Genomic DNA, 16,494 nt, shown 5'->3' on the forward strand with positions numbered 1-16,494 from the left:
TTGTTTGTAATTTGCCCCAACTGTGCATGTGAGTGTTTATGTTTATTTATTTTTTTAAATTTTATTTATTTATTTATTTTATTTTTTTAAACATCCACCCCTCCCCTGGCCACAGTGACATTTTTTAAATTTTATTTTTTTTGGCTGCGCAGCATGTGGGATCTTAGTTCCCCGACCAGGGATCGAACCCGTGCCCCTTGCACTGGGAGCGCGGATTTATTTTTAGTCCCTTAGAGGTTCTTTGTATCTGTTGCTTGAGGAGACATTTGTCCAGGGGCAAACACTCCGGTGAGGGGTCCCGGGTCCCAGCCTGTCTCAAAGACAGTGATGACACAGCAGAGACACGCCAAGCAGAGGCGAGAGCCTCACTCCACAACGAGGACACCAAGGTCCTGCAGAGGGATTGGAAGGGTGGCGTGAAATGGAGCAAAAGCAGAGGGGCCACACTTGGCTGGACTTGGCAGGACCTGCAGAGTGACACACGCACCCCCTCCCTGGGGGCCGTGACAGACAAATGAGAGCGTATAGGAGCAGAACTTGGAACAGGGTCTGGTACCCAGTCGGCACTCAATTAGTGTCAGGGACCGAGATGGTGACGAAGATGTTGTCACCGTTCAGGGAATTGCAACCTTCGTATTGTTGGAGCCTCGGGTGGCGTGATGGGAAAGGGGCGGAGAGGCAGCGGGAGCCGAGTCACTGAGAACCCGGTTGCAGGTCCTTTAAGATATCACTCGCTGCTGTGACAAGCAAGTCCCTGGAGTGTAGCACAAGGCGATACAAGTTTGTTGCTTCTTTCAAGAGCTAATGCACGGAGACCCAGGCTTTTGCCAGGAATCCCTGATGATCCCATCATCCTGTAGAGCCTGGGAGTCCTAGCTTTGAGCTGGGAGACGCAGCAAGAGAGGTTAGGGAGAGCTCCCTGGCCTCCATAGAAGCCGAGCTTGGAAGGGACAGACACACACACGCACGCACACGCACACACACGCGTGCGTTCCATTGGTGGGAGCTGGTCACGTGGCCACGCCTGGCTGCAAGGGGTGCTGGGAAATGTAGTCCTGGGCTGGACATCTGCTCCTCCCAGCACCCCCAAGGCAACACCACACCATGTAGAAAGGGAGCGTGTGTTTTTGCTGCACAGGCTGCCTCTGGGCATGAAAGGAGCCAAGAGGTATCAGCGCGACCCTTCTCAGAGCCCTTGCATGTGTTCACTTTTCAGCCGAAAACGTGCATTTGGGTTTGAGTAAAATCACGTTCACCTTGGAAGGTGGTGTCAAGGAGACTGACAGCAGAGAGGGTCACAGGGTTTAAATGAGAGTTTGAGCCATTTTTCCTGAAGCCAGTCACATAATTTCTCTGTATTGTTTCCAGGGTTTGGGAAAGAGAGTGCCCAGGAGATTTTATTTGGGGGAAAGTACCTAAAGAGTAAATCAGAAGCCGCTGTATTTCTTGCATTTGTGTTTTTGTGGGTTTTTTTCCCTCCAGCTCTGAGCTATCGATTAAGTCTAATTACGTCATTCATATAATTTCCCGAGAAATTTAAGTCGAAATTTGCTGAGTAAGGGAAGTAAGCAGGGGACTTAATTAGGAACCTAATCATGTTTTTTTGTTTGTTTCTAGGAGAAAGCAACTATAATCAGGAAGAATAACAATAAGCATTTCCTTTCTCCCAAAGCAGTCATCCGCAGGTTCTCGGAGTTGCTAGACGGCTCGGCAGCATCACCTGAGAGTACCACTGTCACGGGTTCTGTGTGCTGAGCGGCCGGAGCCTGCAGAGCCCTGTCTTCTTTGCAGAGAGCATCCTGCACCAGCCAGGGACCCTGGGACTTGCCTCCATGTGGGAATGGAGCGCATGACTCTCCAGTAGTCAGCCTTGAGGTTCATCTGCGTCCCCCAGAGTTTGCAAAGTTAGGCCACAGAGCAAGGCCGCGTCTTCCTCCCAGATCTTTCCGCAGGAGAGCGGGTCTCACGCTTCGTAGGTCAGATAAATGAGGGGCCCGGCCGGCCTCGCGTGGTTTCAACATTCGGGGACCGTGACTTTCTAAACGATGTCTCTCTTCCCTCTGCAGAAACTCGTGCAGACCGCAGCAAGAAACTCTTCCGGCACTACACGGTCGGCTCTTATGACAGCTTTGATGCTTCCAGGTAAGACGTGATTCTTTCTCTGCCAGGCCCCCTCCGGTCAAAGATGCTCGTAGGTGTCCTGAAGGCGCTGGACCACCTTGCATGGAGCACTTGGAACCCCTTGGCTTGCTTCCCCCTATGGGTCCCCGTCACCCACCGCCCAGACGTGGGCTGGGATGATGGAGACCGCCGTCTTCCAGAGGACCCGCCCGAGAGGTGGGCTCTGTGCCGCCTGCAGTTTGGGGTCGGGCTGGAGCGCACTTGTGGGATGGCCAAGGGAGAGAGCTGTCTTTCAAGGAGGGGGAAACCTGGTGTTGTTTGGGGGGAAAGCAGTACAAATGGTAAAGATGACAGTGCTTGGCGGCCACAGGAGCCTTGAGGCAGCACCAACGTATCAGCATCCCCCCCCCCCGGGGGGTGGGGGCCAGAATATGAGAATACCTCTGGGTTTCCCCTCCTCCGGCCCCCTACTGCCACCAATCTGCTTTCGGTCGCTAAGGATTTGCCTGTTCTAGACTTTTCCTAGAAATGGAATCCCACAGTATGTAATCGTCCGTGAATGGCTTCTTTACCTAGAAGAATATTCTCAAGGTTCATCCATGCTGTAGCGTGTATCAGTGCTTCGTCCCTTTTTTTCCCTAATTTTTTTACTGTGGTAAAATATAAATAACGTACAGTGTGCTGTCTTAACCATTCTGAGTGGACAGCTCAGTGGCATTAAGTACATTCACATTCTTGTGGAACCATCACACCATCCATTTCCAGAACCCTTTCCATCTTCCCAAACTGAAACTCCATCCCCATGAAACACTCACTCCCCTTCCCCTCCCCCAACCCCTGGCGCCCACCATCCTACTGTCTGTCTTCATGAATGTGACTCCTCTAGGGACCTCGTACGAGTGGAATCATACAGTATGCGTCCTTTTGTGTCTGGCTTCTTTCACTGAGCATCATGTCCTCAAAGTTCATCCCTGTTGGAGCAGGTGTCACAGTGTCCTTCCTTTTTGAGGCTGAATAATATTCCTTTGTATGGATGGACCACATTTTGTGTCTCCGTTCACCCGTGGATGGACGCTTGAGGTGCTCCTTCTGGCTGTTGTGGACATTTGTGTACAGGTATTTTTTGAACACCTGTTTCCAGTTCTTTGGGGTGTATACTTAGGAGTGGAACTGCTGGTCACCTGGTTTTCACGTTGACCCGTCCCAGCCACCTTTCTCATATAAACAAGATGCGCTATAACAGAAATGCCATTCCCAGCAGAGTAGCCGGTCCCCTCTTCCGGGGGGCTTTGCAGACTCTCCAGGTCTTGCTAAGATTGTCCACTTTTTTACCTTAAAAGCCCAGGTTGTGATCGTTGGCCTGGCCACCAGCGCAGCCCCGAGAGGGCGCTCAGAGGCTGATGGCTTCCAGGGAGTTACACCCGCCCCTGGCGTCTGCTCATGAGTCTATCTGGGTCAGATGAGTCGTTTTTGCCTTAGCTGGAGGCCGTCTGTGAAAGTGGACCCTGGGCCCACGGTCACGGTCAGCATGCTGTCACTCTTTGCTTCCGTTCTAGCAGGGAGGGCGCCTGAGTCTCCGAGAAGCCCAAGAGCTGTTGCCATGGTGACTTGGAGGGCTGTCCAGGCTGGGAGTGGGGCTTTGAGGGAAAGAGGGCCTCTGGGTGCTGGAAGGGTCCAGGCTGTGTCTTGCCCTCAGGCCGTGGCTTTTGCAAAGCCATGTCCCCACGAGATCCGTTGTCAGCAGAGGGCAGCCAGCAGGCCACCCTTGGTGTGTGTGTGTGTGTGAGGGCGGGTGCGCGCGCACACTCGGTGCTCGAGACGGGCAGGGCTGACTGAGCTGGGAAAAGAGAAGACCACAGGGCCAGGCTGTCTGGGCCACATGTCCTGTGGCTGCAACAGGCCAGAGCGCACCAGGGATGCTCACTGCAGGTCGGCCGACAGAGGACATGTGGAACCGTCATAGCTGTTAAGTGATAGGACAGAGCCGTCTCGGGAGATGATGAGCTCCCCGTCGCTGGAGGAAGTCAAGCAGGGTGGGCATCGTCGTGGCGGAATGTCGTAGAAGTTTGGACTAAATGACCTCTGAGATCACAGCCAGGTCTGCATCCCTGTTTTGGCCCCAGATGAAGGCTTGCGTTCTACGTGTATACTGACCACCTGCTCAGTGCCAGAGTCCAGGACCACAGAGGAGGGGGACAGCTGGACACACCTGGGTCGCATGGTAGCTTCTAAGCAGATGGTAAAAGCTCTGACCTTGACCGCAGTTTAGGAGCCAGCCCTCCTTTCCCACAAGAAGGAATCAGGCCGTGGGCCTCACTTGACGAGGTGTTGCCGTGAAAGAAATCAGAGTAACGATCGCACTATTTGTTGACCTCCTGCCACGGGCCAGCCACCTTGCACTGATCCCAGCACCGCCGACCACCCACCCTCCCAGCAACCTTGAAATTGGTGTCATTCTCCACTTGGCAGGAGGTCTCTAGAGAGGAGACAGGAGGACCTGAGTGTCTCAGACCCAAGTGTCTGAGGCCATCAGAGTACAGAGCCCGTGCCCTCAGCCCCCCTAACCCTCCACCAAGGTGAAGATGTTACTGCCCCAGGCTGGCCAAGGGATCAGCCTGGGATTGAGGAAAGCTAGTTCAGGACAGAACCATCACCCTGTGATGGGTGTTGGGAGGATGGACAATGGTGTTGCCTTGGTTATCGCAGGGCCTCCGAGCTTTTCCGTAAAGGGTGCAGGGGTCAGCCTGTGGGATCCTGCAGCCTCCCGGAACTGGCCTTATCCAGACTGTGAATTTGACAGAGGCCGTGGAGGGCGGGCAGTGAGGGAGCCTGGGGCCCCGACGCACCATTGTCACCCAGGCGGCTGGCGGGGGCGGCTCTGGAGCACGTGCCAGAGTGAGAGGCTGACCTCTGGTCCTCTGGGTGCACGGCAGAAAGCGTCCAAGGGAATTGCGTGCCGCGGTGCGGGCTCAAACCAACCGGCCGCTTGTTAGCCTGCTTCCAAATTCATGTTAGACGTGGCCTAATGAGGCGCAGAGGTCTGGGGGCCGCGCCAGTCCCCGGGCCAATCACCTGCAGTCGGTGGTTGGGTGATCGTCCGGGCGGGCGGTTCGTGGCTGAGGCTGCCCCAGTGCCGCCGCAAATGTGATGAAAGAATATGCCACGGGAAGTGAGGCTCAATGGAGACAGTTTCTGAATCAGTCAGGAGGTTTCTCCCCTTCCCATCCCCTCTTATTTCAAAAACTTTACTCAGAGATGCAGAGCTGAGAGCGGAATGGTGGGAACACACCCGGTCGTGGTTGAACGTGTCTAGTTGCTCCAGCTGATTCCCTCCTCAGATTCCCTGCCATCTACCCAGCCTGCACCTGACAAAAGGGTCTACAAATGTGGACACGTGGTCAAGGTCAGAAGGCAGAGGACCTGGGGCCATTTCTACAAGGACCTTACACATATTTCAGTGTCATTTTTAGAAACACTTCTCAACACTAGGGGGTGGAGTCTCAGGTTCTCACTGCCCTTAAATCAGATCCCGAGCCTCATTAGCTTGGGGCCTCCAGGGGGAGGCAGGTTGGACCTCAGGGTCTCACCCTAGGATGATCAGACTCCATCCGTCCATCCGTCCATCCATCCATCCATCCATCCATCCATCCAACCAGGTACCCATCCATCCAACTAGCTGTCTACTCAGCCAACCAGCCAGCTAGCTGTCTTCACAGCCATCCATCCGTCCATCCATCCGTCCGTCCATCCATCCGTCCGTCCATCCATCCATCCGTCCGTCCATCCATCCATCCATCCATCCATCCATCCATCCATCCATCTATCCATCCATCCACTCAGCCATCTACCCATCCATCCATCCACCTACCCATCTATCCACCTGCCCACTCATCCATCCATCCATTCAGCCATCCATCCATCTATCTATCCATCCATCCACCCATCCATCCGTCCATCCATCCATCCATCCATCCATCCATCCATCCATCCATCCATCCACCTACCCATGCATCCACCTGCCCACTCATCCATCCATCCATTCATCCCCTCCATTCATCTATCCATCTGTTAGCCAGTATTCAACACAACCTAACTATTCAGGAAGCTAAGGGTATGGGGGTAAACAAGACAAGCTGAGTCTCTGACCTCATGTAGATTAAAGTCTAATTAGCGAAGGCAACAACAAGGTTAACAAATAAATGAGCCAGAAAATCCCTCTTTGTGGTTATACTGTGAAGCAAGTCAGCAGTACTGCCAGGCAGTCTCTTGGGCAGGTTGGGGAAGGCCCACTCTGGGTAGCGGGTCATAAGGGCTCTCGGAGGAAGCGGCTTTTGAGTTGAAACCGGAAGGTCAAGGAGGAATCAGCAAATGCAAAGGCACTGGGGTGAAAAGAACCTGACGTGCAGGGTGGCAGGGGACGAGGAGGGCAGAGAAGACGATGTCAGGGAGGACCTGAGGCCTCGTGGAAGGACTTTGCATTTTCCACGCTTGCAGTCGGAGGAGACTGGAGGAGTGACAACATGGTCTGGTTCACTTGGCTGCAGGAAAACGGACAGTAGGATGGATGGATGGGTTATGAGACCATTGCCGCCGTCTTGGTGTTGTTTGGCGATGGTGCTTTGGGCTGGAGGGGAGGTGGAGAGGGAGGGGTGGGTGGATTCGAGGTATGCGGTGAAGCTGGAGTGGACGGAACCTGCCGAGGCACTGGATGTGGGGATGAGGGACAGCAAGGGGGGCTCCCCACCTTCCCTTGGGTTTTGCGGGGAGGAGCCCCCAGAGGCGAGGGGGCTTCAGACCCAGTACCTACCGGCACCTCTAGGGCACCTGCAAAGCTGCACAGGCAGCTTCTCATCCACTTGGAAGGAACGTGCTCACAAACAGCTCTGGGAAAGGGTCTCAGAAGGTGCGAGATTTCATTATTCCTCTCCCTTGGTGAGACCAATTTGCTCTTAGAGATTGAATTAGAAGGATGGCAAATCATGCCCGTCCACCAGTTGAATATCCACTGTCCGTAGCTATTTATTTTCATGGCGTTCCGATATCATAGTCCAATTTTTATATCTTTTTAACTTGGTAATTGGAAATAGATACACACAGTTCAAAAATGCAAAGTGTTCACAAGTGCTACAGCGTGAAGAGCGCGGCTCCCTGTCGCCCTTAGCACGCAGCCCCCGTTTCTGTCCCCAGAGAGAACCTCCGTTACTGGTTTCCTGAGGATCTTTCCAGAGACGGACTCTGAGTACAGAAGCATGTGTGCATATTATCTGAAGCCCTTTAAAGCCCTTGATAATAGAGCATGCTAAGTTTTCAATCTGACTTTCCAACTAAGTCCCTGTGTGACTTTGGGCAACTTGCTGTCCCTCTCTGAGCTTCAGTCCCTGACCCACAACCAGGTTTGCAGAGTGAAGATCATGCTTCCGACTGGTGCCATGTCCCCAGCGGTGTTCATGTAAGAATGAATGAAAAAACATGTGTTTAGTGCTTGCAGCTCCCTCGAAGCATGGGCTATATAAATCCAGAGAGATGCGGAATTGTGAACGCGTGTGTGGGTAGCTGGCTTTCCTTTGAAACCCTAACTCTGTGTTCTGGAAGACTGCCTCAGTGTGTAGGTAGTAAGAACTGAATGGCAAGAAGCATTGATTTCCCCCATTCTTCCTCCACCATCATTTTATATTTTTTTATCATGCCTTAGACTCAAAAAAGAGGGATCAATCTCTGAGAACGTGCTCCGTCTGGATTCGTAAGGAAACATAGTCTTGTTTTTCTCTCTCTTAACTGATGGCCGGGCCCAGCGGTTAGTCATGGAGCCCTCGGGGCAGCTCCTTTGTGGTAGGGAAAGAGGTGGTTTTGCTTTTTATTCGATAGATATCTGTGTTTTTAATTTTTACGTATATGTATTTTAATTTTTTTAATTCTAATTTTTAATTTTTTTAATGATGTATTGCTTTCGTAATTTTGTGAAACCAAGGAAGAGAGGGGTGGCCCTTTGGGCACAGAGTCAGAGGTCACCCCAACTGCGCATCCCCACTCTTCCGTCTCCCTCTCCCAGTGGGACCACTTGCGTACACATGGCCGCTGGGATCCAGGTCTCCATTGGCACCAGTCACAGCCCCAGGGAATGTGCCCCAGTCTGAGCCTGTTATGGTTCCCCCCCCCCACCAAAAAATGCTCTTCTCTGCAGTCTGGTCCTCCCTCCTCCCTTTCTTCTCCCTTTCCTCCTCGCTCAATTCATCACGAGGGTCTGAGGAGACCTGCCCCCTCCCCCCGACACCCTGCCGCCCCAGGTGGGGCCCCCTCAGCGCTGGTCCGCACTCTCTGTCCCCCGACCGCTGTCTGACTGCCCAGGAGACCCGCTCCGTAGTCACTCTCAGGCTAACATTTTCCCTCCCGTCACAGATTTTGGTCCAAGTGCTACGTGCATGTAATAAAGTCAGTCATTAATTTAACCAAACCACAAGGCAGGGCTGGGAAAGGAAGGAAAACTTTGTCTTTCCACCTCTCCCCAACCTCATCCACACAACCCCAGATGGCAGAGGGACCACTTTAACTGTTTTTGCTTCATTCTTCGTATGGTTACCTCCGTAACCCTCCGATTACCTCCTTATGTGTTAATTTAACAATGTAAAGCACCACTGATTCTTGGCTGTAAAAGATGAAGCCTTCATCCATCTGCCACTTCTCTCCCCAGTTTTGAAGTTACTGTTGGTCTGCTGATGACCTTTAAGTAACATTCTCAAATTCCTCTCTTGCTTAATAAATTTTAGACAGTATCACTCGACCCTTTGTTATGCTTACGTCCATATTTAAGCACTCTAAGTTCTGTCTATAAGTTGGATTCGAAAGTTAAAAACCGGCAGAAAACAGTACATTATTATGATAATGTAAACGTTTGCATGAGGACCAGGAATGGGGCTAGGACTCCAGTTCCTCTTTATAGACCCATGAGAAGGGTCTTTCTAATATCACAGACCAGCGGATCCTTTTTTCTTCTACTCCATCAGTCGTTCAAAATCATGACAAATTTTAGCTTCACATTAGGGTCGCGATGTTCGCATTGCCTTTCTTCTTTTCTTGTGCGAGAAGAATTATGTCTTCTTTTTATGTCATCAAGATATCATCCTGTTTCTTATGTATCACTGGGATCCCTGTCGCTCTCATTGGAGGCCTCTGGCTCTCGGCCCTAATGTGCAGTTCCCAGTGGACAGTTGTCATTCTGAGAGTCCCCTTCCTGGAGCTACTGGATAAGAGAGCTGTGTCTTTATCCTTGTTCTGCTGGGACACGTATTCAAGTAACAACCTCAAGAAAGGCACCTAGAGTATAGACTCTCATATCTGAAAAGTCTCTGATTTTCAAACGTGCTCAGCTTTGTAGAATTCCAGATTCAAAATGGTTATCCTGCTGAATGCTAAAGGCATCACCTCCTTTTCATCTCACCTTTCCTTGTTGCTGGTGACAAGTTACAGGGCGGATTCTTTGTTTCCTCCCTGGAACTTTGTAGGAACGTCATTGTAGTCATTGCATCTTTTTCCCTCGCTGCTCTGAAATGCCCTGGTGATGGGCCTGGGTGTGAGTCTTATCTTTTTTGTTGTTTTTTTCTTTCTGTGGTACACGGGCCTCTCACTGTTGCGACCTCTCCCGCCGCGGAGCACAGGCTCCGGAAGCGCAGGCTCAGCGGCCATGGCTCACGGGCCCAGCTGCTCCGCGGCATGTGGGATCCTTCCTGACCGGGGCACGAACCCATGTCCCCTGCATCGGCAGGTGGACTCTCAACCACTGTGCCACCAGGGAAGCCCGTGAGTCTTATCTTTATCCATTATCTTCACTCTCGTGGAGGCTTCTTCAGACTGAAGTAGCTTCAGCTTTAAGGATATCCTTGTATCCTCCCCCTGAAAAACTCCCTCACTTCTCCGTCTCTGTCTTTCTGGATTTCCTGCGGGACCACCTGGGTCTGTTCCCCTTGTCCCTCATCCTTTCTCATGTTTTCTAACTCTCTACCTTTCTGCTCTGTATTCTGGGAACTTCCTTCAACTTCTCACCTGTCCCTTTAAGTTATTATTTTGGCGATCGCATTGTGATGTTCCAAGAGCTCTTCCTTTCAGTGATGGGATAAGCTTCCAAGGCTTGAGAAAAGTGGTTTCTGGGTTTTTGGGGGGGTAAACCAGACAGCCTTGCACGGGCAGGTCTCTGCACACAGCTGCTCTCAAGGCAGAGCCCAAGCCGGTGTGTCCCCTTCTGGAGTGAGCGCGCACAGAGGGGCGGGTGACGCAGTGGCGATGAGAGCAGGTCCCGGGGATGCTGGGTCCACGCTGGGTGGTGGCGAGCGGGGGCGCCCTCTGGTCAGGGAAGGGTGTGCGGTGCAAAGGGCTCAGACCTGCGTCCCCCCAGCCTCACCTCACCAGCTCCATGACACAGACAAGACCATTCACTCCGCTCCACCTGGTGTCGATCGGCCACAGGGATTTGAATAGGTCGTTATTCAGGAAGCACAGCACAGGCCTGGCTCTTAGTATGCGTCCTGGGTGTGCTCTGGTTCCCAGCCCCTCAGGACAGCCGGGGGTTGCTGGCTTGGCGGCGTCAAGTGGACTCTGGCCTCTAAGCGCAGGACCTGGGGGCTTTCCTGGTGTCCCCAGATCCATGTGAGGGGAGGTTGCTCTGGCTGGGGAAATACTCAGACCCTCTACAATGGCAGGAGTCTCCTCTTGACCGGCCTGGGGACCCAGCTCAGAAACTGCTCTGCAGGGGGTTGGGGAGCCCTGGGCCTCCCAGGTTGGGGGAGGGGCGCTTTACCAGAGCTGCTGAGCCTGGCCGGCGAGGACCCCAGGGCCACCCTCCTCCAGGGCAGAGAAGCTGAGGCTCTCAGGGGCCCAGGGCTCTCTCATCAGCCTTTTCAAGGAGGCTCTGGCCCCTTTTTTCTGGACCTCAAGGCCCCTGCCTGGGGGCCAGGGGGTGGGTCTCTCCCCACAAGGGAGGCGCCTGGCTCGGTGCTCCCTCAGGCCACATTTAGAACACGCCCAGGTGGCCAGCGGGTGTGTGGGCTGGGGGAGCGCAGGCGGATGGGGGGACGATGGAGAAACAGCCAAGGAGGAGCGGGGGGAGGCTGGGGTTCCGGCACACCTCCAGGCTGGACCCCAATGTGGCCTGCCTGTTCCCCACAGGGATGGAGCAGGTGAGGACCACGTGTCACAAGAACCTCCCAGCCCCCAGAGCACCCGGCCGGAGAACCCGGCTGGTTCTCCCTAACGTTTAACAGGGTCACTGCCGCCAAAGCAGCCTCTGCCTCTGCGCACCTCCTCCCCGACTGCCTGGCCTCTCCCTGCCCCCGTCCTGTCTCCGCCCTGGTTTGTAGCTTTTGCCAGTGCCCACAGTGTGAATATTCCCGCCGTGGCTGATTTCAAGCTGCCCACGTGAGGTCACCAGATGCAGAGACAGCCCTGCGAGCCGGCAGGAGCCCCCACCGCCTCCCCTGGCCAATGTCCACATCCCTCCAACCCCCGCGGCCCTGGCTCAGGGTCTGAGACAGGGCCAGCCCTCAAATATGTGACCAGGTGAACTAATCTGAAATCCTGGGGGCAGCTTCAAGCCCAAGCCAACTGGCTCAGATGCCAGGGTCCCAGTCCCAGCTCTGACACTGGCCACCTGCCTGGGCCTCAGTTTCCCCACCTGTAAAATGGCTACATCATCCCCAATGTCTCTACTGGCTCTAGACTCTACACTCTGCCTGAAACTGCTGTCATCACCAGCCGATGGGCAGCTGTGAGTAAACCTCCTGGGAGCTGCAGACCCTGAGATGCAGGCACAGGCAGCCAGTGGGGATGCCAAGCCAAGGAGGAGATGAGGAGGTTGGTTCTCACAGTGGCACCCAGTAGGCCCTTGGGAGATGCCCGTGCTGAATCCCCACTTCTGGCCAAGGCCTGGTGCTTCAGGCCCTCCTCCAAGAAGCAGCAGGGTCTTTGGTGTCTGACTTGGCAGGAGCCAGAGGGAGAGGCAAGTAGACCCCCGTCACCTGAGCCAGGGGGTAGCTGGGGAGCTGCTCTGCCTTTGCCCCTTCCGTCCTGCACCTGCTACATCTGTCTGCTCCAGGACAGGACCGGGGCTGACTCTGACTTGTCACCTTTTCCCTGGTATCTGTCGTAGGGCTTGGCAAGTGCTCAACCCTCAGAGAATGGGAAGCGGGGGGTGAAAGTGGATGCAGGGGATGTGGGGACAGGAAGTGGATGGATGGATGGATGATGGGTGAGCAGATGGGTGGATGGATGGGTGAATGAATAGATGGATGAATAGATGAGTGGATGGGTGGATAGCTGAATGGATGGAGATGGATGGATGGATGGATGGATGGGTGGGTGGGTGGGTGGATGGAGGAGATGGATGGATGGATGGATGGATGGATGGGTGGGTGGGTGGATGGAGGAGATGGATGGATGGATGCCTGAGTGGGTTGGTGGGCGAGTAGATGGAAGGAAGGCAGGCAAGCCAGGGCTCTGGCCTCCTCATGTAGAGCATAGGCATTTCCGAAGCAGACGTGGCCAGGTAGCAGACGGCAGCCACTGGCCTCTCCCTGGTAGCCAGTCGACCCCAAGTCCTGTCAATTCCCCTGGCTGGGCCTCCTCCCCCTTCGCTGCAGCCTGGGCCAGATTCAGATTCGACCCTCCCCCAGCTCTCACCTGGACTGGGCTTCAGTTCTCTGACTCATCTCCTGGCTACCAGCAGCTTTGTCCCCCTCACAGTCTACCCACTCGAGTGGTGTTTCTGAAATGAGAGTTTCCTGCACGCGTACAACCTGCACTGGACGCAGTGCGTTTGGCGCCTTTGTGTGTCGTGTAAGGACCTCTCCTCCGCCCGCAGGCCCCTCTGCTCCCTCCGTGGTACTCCGTGCCTTTGCCCTGGCTGGCTCTGTTTCCTGACACACTCTCACCCCGGCCCCAGCCTAAGTCGTCCTCCACAGATCCCCTCCCCGACCTGCATCAGATTTACTGCAGTGCCAGAGCTGGGGCCCCCAAAGCACTGAGCACCTGCCGTGTGCAGAGCACTTGCCCTGCATCCTTGATCCTCACGCAGGTGTGGAAACTGAGGCTTGCTCATTCAGAGCACCCCAATTTCACAGCCTCTTCTCAGCACCTCACCCCACGGGAACGTCCGTGTCCTGTTCTGTGGAGATGAGGAAACCCACAGCCAGGAGCTCTCAGCCTCAGCCTTACGAGGATTCGAGGGACTTTCTCCTTTAGCGCCATCTTATGCCCATTTCTGATATATTATGTTCTGCGAGGGCCCTTTCTTCCCTGTGTCTTCAAGAATCATTCCAGTGGGGTGCGCCCGCCTCACAGGCACGGTTTCCTTTAGGGGTGATGAACGTTCTGGAGCTACACAGAACTGGTGGACGCACAGCATGGTAAATGGACTAACTTCCTCCGAAGTGTTCGCTTCACGGTGGTTAATTTCACGTTTTGTCGATTGCACTTCCGTTAATTTCACGTTTTGTCGATTGCACTTCCGTTAATTTCACGTTTTGTCGATTGCACTTCCATTTTTTTGAACAGAACATAATCTAGCTTTGTCTAAAGGTCGGCTTAGTCCAAGGAGCAGGCAGGCAGGACCGGCCCCAGGCAGGGAAGCGAAGGGCCGGGTCCCGGCGCATAGGGAGAGGAAAGGAGCAGCTGCCGTCTGCCCTCCAGGGCAGAAGGACACCAGTCTCAGCCCCCAGGACACTGGCCCACATGCAGCCACCCGGGCCTGCAGGAAGGCGTGGCCTAGAAGCCCTGCTGCCTTCTCTCCCCTGGAGGTGGGTTACACCCTCTGCAGCCCCAGGATGTCTGTCCACACTCTGGGTGGCTGCCAGCCTGCGACCAGGGCTTTGCAGATTCCCGTCCGACTCCGCTAATCAAGGTCCAAGTGGAGGCTGCTGCGGTGGCCGGAAGCCTGGCGTGGCCGATGGCGCCACTGTGTCCCCGGTCCCTGGCCTGGAGTTGGCCCTGCGGAGCCCAGGCTGTTTGTGGACGAGCAGGGGCTGGAGGATGAGCAAAGGGGGTCCGGGGGGCGGTGGGGAGGTGAGCTCTACGGAAGGTTGGAGCTTCCGAGGCCAGGTTCCGGCTGGAGATCGGGAGGTTCTTCTGTCCTGTTCCAAAAGTGTGGCCTCTTCTCACAAATCACCTTTTTTGCCCAAGCCTCTGGGGATTCTCAGGTGGGAAGGTGGGGGCCCCCTGGCAGCACCGCCTGGGGACGTGGCTGGGATTGAGGTCAGGGATCTGAGTCGGGTACCGAGAAAATGTTAGGGTCTTTGGTTTCATCTTTTTGAGTCACGGTGTCTCCACCCAGGAAATGCACAAATGCTTTACCTCTCCCCTATTCTCTTCTCGTCTGTGTGCTTAGAGCTTCTTTGTCCTGATGGGGACCCCGAGGCAGAGAGGCATGTGATCTATTGGAAGTGCCACAGCCATCGGCCCTCCTCCACTGGAAGGACAGGGAGGGCACCTGTGCGTCCTGCCGGGCGCGGCGTAGGGGCGGGGTATGCCTGTGTCCTGCCCCAGTGTTCCTGCCATGGCCTGCACTTCCCGATGGGGAGCGCGTGAGGGAATGAGTGACGTTGTCTTAGGAAACCAGGGAGTGGGTCTCTGAACGTGCGCGGTGTCAGGCTCTGGGGGCCGTTTCCCACATCTCAGGGTGATGAACGGATAAGGCGATGGGTTGATGAAGACACTTGGGAGGGGGACGTGGATACAGAGAAGTGGGGAGCGCAGCGGGGACCCAGCACTTCGTCCATCTCTTGTAATGAGTTCATGGAGAAAACATGCATCATATGTGCAGAGATTCTGCTTGATGTAATTGGCGTGTGTGGTCAGCTGTATAACGGCCCCCAAAGACGTTAGTGTCAAGTCCCCAGCACCTGTGCATATCACCTTATATGGCAGAAAACGGAGGTCTTTGCAGATGTGGTTAAGAATGTCAAGATGGGGACAATATCTGGGATTATCTGCGGGGGGGTGGGGCTAAATGTCATCACAGGTGTCCTTATAAGTGGGAGCCAGAGGGGGATTTGACTACAGACAAGGAGGAGACCACGTGATGACAGACAGAGGCTGGAGGGACGTGGCCATAGGCCCAGGGATGCCTGGAGCCCCCAGGAGCTGGAAGAGGCAGGAAGGACCCTCCTCTAGGACCCCTGGAGGGAGCCGTCCCAGCTGATGCCTTGGTTTTGGCCCGGTGACAACTGACAGTGAACTTCTGCCTCCAGAACTGTGAGGAATTTAGCTTCCTCTGTTTGAAGCCAGCCAGCGTGCTGTCACCGGTCGCAGCAGCCCCAGGACACTCACGCAGGGTCAACAGGAGGTGACACGTTTTGCAGAAGCAACAGAAAGTGGGTGCTGGTCGGCAGGGGGAGGGCAGGCCGCTGCATTAAACAGAGACACCGGGTGGACCCCGCTGAGAAGCTGCGGGTGGACCAAAGACGTGGGGAAGGTTGGAGAGAGGGGTGAGGGGAGCAGCGGAAGAGAGACCCTGGGGCCGGGAGCGAAGCTGGTGCCACCACCTCCCAGGGCGAACCCTCTCCTCTGAGTTCCCGCTCGGCCCCCTCCGCTGTTTCACCTCAGATGCGTCACCATCTGTACCTCTACTTCCTCACCTGTGGGGTGATCCCTGACCCCGACGCATAGGGACACTACCTGCTCTCCCCTGCCGTTTAGGGCATGGGCCCCAGGGTACTCAGAAGCCTCCTCCTGGCAGGTAGCTGGGGCCCTTCCGGTCTGGGGAGTACAGCAGTGTCACCATCATGGACACGCCTCGCTGTGCCCTTGAGGGCGTCTTTCTATCCGGTCAGTCCCTAAAACCATTTGCTGGGCCAGATGCACTCCCGAGCCCTCCCTCTGGGGCTCACTCGCACTCTGGCCGATGGCGTGGGGCCCCCGTTTCTGTCACAGGGAAAAAGCAGCTACCTCCAACCTGGAGAAAGTCCCCCTCACCCCAGGTGGGTTCCCTGCAGGTTTCAACCTAAACAAGTCTAGATCCGGTTCTTATAAAACCAAGGTTGTTCAGCCATCAGCATCCTCGTGCAACCGGCGCAGAATCCCGTGTGTTCAGGACATCGGGAGGGGGTTTCTGTTACTGAAACCAAGAGCTCCAACTGATAGACCGAGAAAGGATGGATTTTCTCTGAGGGGCACTGGGGGCTCCCTGCCCCGACCCCGGGTCACGGTGTTGGCAGGCTGGGCTGGATCCACTACTTGAACGAAACGGACTGAGCAGGTAGGAAACTGAACGATCTGGGAACCAGGCATGCTCCAAGTTCACTGCTCCCCCCGCGAAAATGGGGTGCATCCCCCACCGCCGGCAAGGCAGTGGGCGCCCAGGGCTGGCGGTGGATCCAGTTTCCCGGAGTAGCT

At 55.0% G+C, this 16,494-nt stretch overlaps 1 long non-coding RNA gene across 1 annotated transcript in view; it reads left to right on the forward strand.

Moving 5' to 3' along the window:
- Positions 1 to 386: 386 nt before the first annotated feature.
- LOC149748663 (uncharacterized) overlaps positions 387 to 16,494 on the forward strand; it is a 40,115-nt gene continuing 24,007 nt past the window's right edge. Inside the window, exon 1 of the long non-coding RNA XR_016393742.1 lies at positions 387 to 2,142. This is a non-coding gene — a long non-coding RNA (uncharacterized LOC149748663). The remainder of the gene's footprint in view (positions 2,143 to 16,494) is intronic.

This window comes from Delphinapterus leucas, chromosome 7 (assembly GCF_059928025.1).
Source record: "Delphinapterus leucas isolate spDelLeu-1000000601 "Yukka" chromosome 7, BTC_Dleu_Yukka2, whole genome shotgun sequence".
Lineage (NCBI taxonomy): Eukaryota > Metazoa > Chordata > Mammalia > Artiodactyla > Monodontidae > Delphinapterus > Delphinapterus leucas.